Source organism: Scyliorhinus canicula, unplaced genomic scaffold, assembly GCF_902713615.1.
Source record: "Scyliorhinus canicula unplaced genomic scaffold, sScyCan1.1, whole genome shotgun sequence".
Classification (NCBI taxonomy): domain Eukaryota; kingdom Metazoa; phylum Chordata; class Chondrichthyes; order Carcharhiniformes; family Scyliorhinidae; genus Scyliorhinus; species Scyliorhinus canicula.
The window spans coordinates 17,631-24,639 of record NW_024055430.1 but is presented as its reverse complement, the minus strand read 5'-3'; the positions used below and the strand labels follow the sequence as shown (position 1 = coordinate 24,639).

General features: G+C 49.3%; 1 long non-coding RNA gene across 2 annotated transcripts; it reads right to left on the bottom strand.

The window, feature by feature from the left end:
* Positions 1-1,234: 1,234 nt before the first annotated feature.
* On the bottom strand, positions 1,235-6,780 carry LOC119959383. Of its 2 annotated transcripts, XR_005459185.1 has the most exons (3): positions 6,723-6,780; positions 5,091-5,172; positions 1,235-1,275 (listed from the first exon to the last, which is right to left on the bottom strand). It is a non-coding gene; the product is annotated as an uncharacterized LOC119959383 (long non-coding RNA). The 2 variants fall into 2 exon arrangements; XR_005459184.1 differs by lacking the exon at positions 6,723-6,780 and having other exon boundaries at positions 5,091-5,749.
* Between the last annotated feature and the right edge of the window lie 229 nt (positions 6,781-7,009).

The window sequence follows — 7,009 nt, the reverse complement described above, 5'->3', positions numbered from 1 at the left end:
ACAGAGCCTAATAGGGAACGGGGTAATGTGTGATGTGTAATGAGGCAGACTTGATTGAGGCACTATGGAAATTCATCCCAAGGAGGAACAAAGAACAGTACAGCACAGGAACAGGTTCTTCGGCCCTCCAAGCCTGCGCCGACCATGCTGCCCATTTAAACTAAAATCTTCTACACTTCCGGGGTCCGTATCCTCTATTCCCATCCTATTCATGCATTTGTCAAGATGGCCCTTAAACATCACTATCGTTCCTGCTTCCACCAGCTCCTCCGGTAGCAAGTTCTTCTGTGTATAAAACTTACCTCGTACATCTACTCTCAACCTTGTCCCTCGCACCTTAAACCTGTGCCCCCCAGTAATTGAAAACATGCTAAAGGGAGGACAAGGCATCCATGGTTGACGAGGGATGTCAAGGACACCATAAAAGCAAAAGCATACAAAGTGGCGAGGACATGTGATGAGCAAGTGAACGATCTCTCCCCAGTGTGAATTTGCTCGTGCTTCTGCAGGGTTGATGACCGAGTGAATCCCTTCCCACACTTGGAGCAGGTGAATGGTCTCTCCCCAGTATGAACTCGCTGGTGTCTCAGCAGTTTGGATGACTCAGTGAATCCCTTCCCACACTTGGAGCAGATGAATGGTCTCTCCCCAGTGTGAACTCGCTCGTGTCTTAGCAGGTGGGATGACCGAGTGAATCCCTTCCCACACTTGGAGCAGGTGAATGGTCTCTCCCCAGTGTGAACTCGCTCATGTGTAAGCAGGTGGGATGACCGAGTGAATCCCTTCCCACACGTGGAGCAGGTGAATGGTCTCTCCCCAGTATGAACGCGCTGGTGACTCAGCAGGGAGGATGACTCAGTGAATCCCTTCCCACACTTGGAGCAGGTGAATGGTCTCTCCCCAGTGTGAACTCGCTGGTGATTCAGCAGGTGGGATGACGTGCTGAATCCCTTCCCACACTTGGAGCAGGTGAATGGTCTCTCCCCAGTGTGACTGCGTCGATGAGTTTCCAGCTTGGATGGGGAAGTGAATCCTTTCCCACAGTCCGCACATTTCCACGGTTTCTCCTCAGTGTGACTGCATTTGTGGCTTGTGAGGCCTGATGATTGACTGAATCCTCGTCCACACACACAACACGTGTACGGTTTCCCCGCACTGTGAACAATGCTCTTTCCTTCCATGTTCAAAATCCTATGATGTTCAGGATATGATAAATTGAGGGTGTGATGTTTTGGTTTGAGATTCCCGACCTTTGAATCCTCCCCTTCGAACACCCTGCGAAACGGATTCAAAACAGAAAATAGGAAGTGAGAGAGAACCCACAAAAACACAAAAGCAGGTTGTCAAATTGAGCTGAATGAATCTGGACATTTGTGGGATCGGCACTGGAAAAAAGTGACCATGAAAACGGCTGGATTGTTATAAAAACCCAACTGACCTCTTTGGGAGGAGAGAGAAAGAGGTGAAGAGGGATGTTGTGTATCTACAAGACATATTAAGAGAGAAGTTGGCAAAGCAAATTCGATTTTGAGCTTCATAAACAGTAATATTGACACCAAAGCTGTGCTTCCGGTGGCAATGATTAGCACTGCTGCCTCACAGCGTCAGGGACCCGGGTTCAATTCCAGCCTTGGTGACTGTCTGGAGTTTGCACATTCTCCCCGTGTCTGCATGGGTTTCCTCCCACAATCTAAAGAGCAGCAAATTAGGTGGATTGGCCTTGATAAATTGTCCCTTAGTGTCCAGGGATGTGCAGGTTAGGTGGGGCTATGGGGTCACAGGGACAGGGTAGGGGTTTGGGCAGAGGCAGGGTGCCCTTTCAGAGAATCAGTGCAGACTCGATGGACCGAATGGCCTCCTTCTGCACTGTAGGAATTCTATAGTTCTAATTCTATCCTGTGCATCTTTCTAAAGCTCTGGTCACCACTCTTCAGGAAGGATGTGAAGGTTCTTGGAGAAGGTGCAGAGGAGATTTACCAGACTGGATCCAGCAAAGGAGGTTGAGGGGAGATTTGATTCAGGGACACAAGATTATGCCAGATTTCCATCAGGTGGACAAAGAAACTCTGTTTCCATTCACTGACTGTACAAGCAGTCGGGACACAGATTTAAAGATTTGGGTAAAATCTGGATTGAACTATATAAAATCCTGAGGGGTTTTGACAGGGTGGATGTGCAGAGGGTGTTTCCTCTTGTGGGAGAATCTGGAACAAGGGGGTCCCTGTTGCAAAATAAGGTCATCCATTTCAAATGGGTGACAGTGCGGAGACTGCACATTTTCCGTGTGGCTGTGTGAGTTTCCTCCGATTTCCTCACACAGTTCAAAGATGTGCAAGATGTACATCCAATAAAAATGGCGGCCGTTAACTCGAGCCGAACATGAGGAGCTGCAGCTCCGCTCGGTACAAACTGGGTCCCGGAAACGCATTTCCCGAGGTTTGCAACTTACAACAGCTTTACACAAAGTTTCCGCCCGCCCCCGCGATGTCACGCTTCCTCCATGTTGTGGAGATGCTGGCGTTGGAATGGAATGAGCACTGCAAGAAGTCTTACAACACCAGGTTAAAGTCCAACAGGTTTGTTTCCTAAAACATATCTGTTGGACTTTAACCTGGTGTTGTAAGACTTCTTACTGTGCTCCTCCATGTTGTTAAATGCCTCCTACCAATTTCGGATCTGAAGAAGACGCTCTTCTCCTTCGCCATTACCCACACTGCGCATGCTTCAATCACAGTGGATCCCGCCCCTCAGTCACTCCAATTGGTTGGAGGACCAGCTGCTCCCGGTCGATCCTCCAGATCCGCCTCCCCTCTTCCTATTGGCCGGGAGTTGCCGTCAATCACCCGGGCATTGTGACGGTTCCAGATGGTGAGAGCGGCCACAGGCTCAGGCTGACTCGCTGATTGTCCAATAATAACAGTGAGAGTCTCAGTGGGACAATCAGACAATAATAGTGGAGATGGGGCCCAGAGGAGAAACAGCAAAGGATTCACTCACTTTGAGACTAACAAACAGTTCCAATAAGTCAGGCTGCAGTGTGTGAGTGAACACATAGAACATAGAACAGTACAGCACAGAACAGGCCCTTCGGCCCTCAATGTTGTGCCGAGCCATGATCACCCTACTCAAACCCACGTATCCACCCTATACCCGTAACCCAACAACCCCCCCCTTAACCTTACTTTTATTAGGACACTACGGGCAATTTAGCATGGCCAATCCACCTAACCCGCACATCTTTGGACTGTGGGAGGAAACCGGAGCACCCGGAGGAAACCCACGCACACACGGGGAGGACGTGCAGACTCCACACAGACAGTGACCCAGCCGGGAATCGAACCTGGGACCCTGGAGCTGTGAAGCATTTATGCTAACCACCATGCTACCCTGCTGCCCCTTTGGATCTTTGGATCCAATGTAGAATCATAGAATCCCTACAGCGCTGAAGGAGGCCATTTGGCCCATCGAGTCTGCACCGACCCACTGAAAGATCACCCTACTGTGGCCAATCCCCCACCCTAACCCCGTAACCCCACCCAGGGACAATTTATCACAGCCAATCCACCTGCACATCTTTGGACTGTGGGAGGAAATCTTTGCAGCCACGGGAAGAATGAGCAAACTCCACACAGACCGTGACCCAAGGTCGGAATCAAACCCAGGTACCTGGTGCTTGAGGTAACAGTGCTAACTACTGAGCCACCCCCGTAACTCTGTCATGATTAGACAATAACCTGCCTGTTATTCCAATTCTGGTGTATGTTCCTCTGTTACTATTATTATTAGACAACAATCTATCTGATATTCCAATTCTGGTGTGTTATACTCTGTTGCTGTTATCATTAGACAATAATAGGAGGGCAAGATGCAAGGTAGCAATGATATTTTGAAGTTTCTGGGTTACAATGAGTGTCACTGGGAGGTGTGATAAAATAGGAATGGAAACATCATGACAAAGGGTGGCACAGTGGCAGTGGTTAGCACTGCTGCCTCACGGTGCTGAGGACCCAGGTTCGATCCTGGCCCTGGGTCACTGCCATGTGGAGTTTGCACATTCTTCCCGTGTCTCCATGGGTCTCACCCCCACAACTCAAAGATGTGCAGACTCGGTAGATTGGCCACTCTTTTGAGGTCCACCAACAAAATAGAACAAAGGAAACAAACTTAGGGACAAAGCAAAAAGGGCCGCTCCAGTTAGGGGCACTGCCCGAACGTAACAAAGATCAGCAGAAACTTAAAAACATCTAATGGGAGTGTATTTAAAGGAGTCAATAAAGCACCCCAACCCCTGCGGTGCCCACCGGGCATGGAAGGCTTTGATGGTGCCCATGGACACCGCATCCTCCCTTTCTAGGGACATCCAGCTGCAAATGTAGTCGCGGAAAAGGGGCAAACAGTCTGGTTGGATGACCCCCTCAGTCGCCCGCTGCCTGGACCTATAAATGACGCACTTCGCCAGGCCCAGAGCATGTTCACAAGGAGGTAAGTGGAGCTGGTTCGCGAGGTGTTCGGCCCAAGTAGGACTCAGCAAAAACACAGTCCGTGCTCCCACCCTGGAACGACCACCCAGTGGAATCCAGCTCCTCCTTGCTGGTGTGTGGAGCCTTCAGTCCGGGAGGGGGCTCAGCAAACACACTGTCTACTCGATCCCCCTGACCCGGAACAAGCACACCGAATAAGGAAGGTTTGTCCTTGCTGAAGGCAGATGTTATCAGTTGGGAGGACTGGGCCGGGCCCTCGACCCAGCAAACAAGTAGTCCAAGGGCTTTACTCCCACCTTGTTTTTGAAGTTGCCTCCTTGTTGAAGTCATTCTCTCCCCTCTCCTTCCTTCTCTCCCCTCTCCTTCGTCCAGGCAGCTCAGCAGCAACCAGCACCGGAAACAGGCAGCAAACTGAGCAACCGAGAGCGAACAGCAACAGAGAAAGAGAGAGAACAGCAGCAGCCACTCTCCACAACAGCAAGATCCTCACAACACCAAAGTCTGCACTGGGAGTGCCAGCTTCGGATTGTCCATGCTAAATTGCCCCTTAATTGGAAACAAATAATTGGGTACTCTAAATTCATAATAAAAAATAATAATAATACTCACCTCTTGTCACAATTTTGGTGTTTTCAAGTTTACAATCTGCTGCAACCTTCGGCTGGAAAGATATCAGAAGCTTTGGAAGCACCTGTAAAAAGAAATTACACTGGTCAGAAATGTTAGTCGAGGTTAGAAATTAAGATCAGGCAAACCTTTATCTTGGTTTGAGTTTGCTGGGTGTAAATCCTCCCCTTCTAACCCCCGGTAAAAGGAGTTTCCAAAATCCATCACTCTTCAAGTCCAGGCTAGAAGGTCCAAACATTCTTTCCCCTTGTTGCCAGTCCCAGGATTACTTAATGAGCGTTTTACTTGCTTTGGAGGCAGTTCAGTGAAGTTTCACTAGTCTGATTCCTGGGATGCGAGACTTTGTTTTATGGAGCAAGATTGAGCCTGTTTGGTCTGTACCCGATGGAGTTTAGAAGAATGAGAGGTGATCTTATTAAAACGTCTAAGATTCTGAGGGGTTTTGATAAAATAATATTTTCCCACGTGGGGTTCAAGAACTAAGAGGGACAGTTTAAAGATAAGAGTTCTCCAATTTGACACTGAGGTAAGGAGAAATGTCTTCCCTCAGAGGGTCATCAGTATGTGGATAAAAGTAAATTGCTGCGGATGCTGGAATCTGGAACAAAAACAGAAAATACCGGACAATCTCAGCAGGTCTGACAGTATTTGTGGGGAGAAAAGGGAGCTAAAGATTTAGGGCAGCACGGTAGCATGGTGGTTAGCATAAATGCTTCACAGCTCCAGGAACCCAGGTTCGGTTCCCGGCTGGGTCACTGTCTGTGCGGAGTCTGCACGTCCTCCCTATGTGTGCGTGGGTTTCCTCCGGGTGCTCCGGTTTCCTCCCACAGTCCAAAGATGTGCGGGTTAGGTGGATTGGCCATGCTAAATTGCCCGTAGTGTCCTAAAAAGTAAGGTTAAGGGGGGGGGGGGGGGTGGTGTTGTTGGGTTACAGGTATAGGGTGGATACGTGGGTTTGAGTAGGGTGATCATTGCTCGGCACAACATCGAGGGCCGAAGGGCCTGTTCTGTGCTGTAATGTTCTATGTTCTAATGTTTTGAGTCTGGATGACTCTTTATCAAAGCTGAGTTTGTGGAATTCTCTTTCCCAGAGAGTAGTGGCGTTGGGTCACTGAATATACTCAAAGCTGAGTTAGTCTTTTTTTATCTACTGGGGAGTCAAAGATTTTTTGGGGAAGGCAGGAAAATGTGATTAAGGGCACATGCGGATCAGCCATGCCTTTATTGAATGGCAGAGTAGGGTCAATAGGCCGCATGGCCAGTCCCTGCTGCTAATTCTGATGTTATTATTCTTCTGTTCTTCGGATTGCCACACATGGCAGCAGCACCTTTCCCCTCTGGAGGGGCCTGTCAATCATCGAGTCAATGATTTTCTCTCCTGGTCACCGGGAGCCTGAAGCATCGCCTCTGTTACGTCATCAAGATGGCCTCTCAGCCGCTCCGCTAAACAAAGATGGCGGCCGTGGAACTGGGCCTGATACCGGATAAAAGCTCCGGAACTGCAACCGCGGGATTTGCAGTCTTAAACCGGCCTTGCGACCAGCAGGGGGTGTTTATAAAGCCGTAACTCCCTCCCCACCCCGGCTCCCGGCTCCATTCCTCCCTCCGCCTCACCGACTCTCACCGCCCCAAACAGCAGCTCCCGCACTCGCAGACCTCCGAGCAAAGTGACACTGCGCATGCTCCAGACACAGTCCAGCATTGCGTCTGCGCACTGGGCTCCTGTGACGTGTAGGGCACATTCGCAGCCGCATGGAATGATGGGTAATAGCCGCACGATTGAAACTGCAAACAGTAAATACAAAATAACTTGGTTACCGATTGATAAACATAATCAAGCAAATTATTGTCAATGGGTATTCTGCTATTCTCCATTTCTCGAAATGAATGAATTCTGCTCT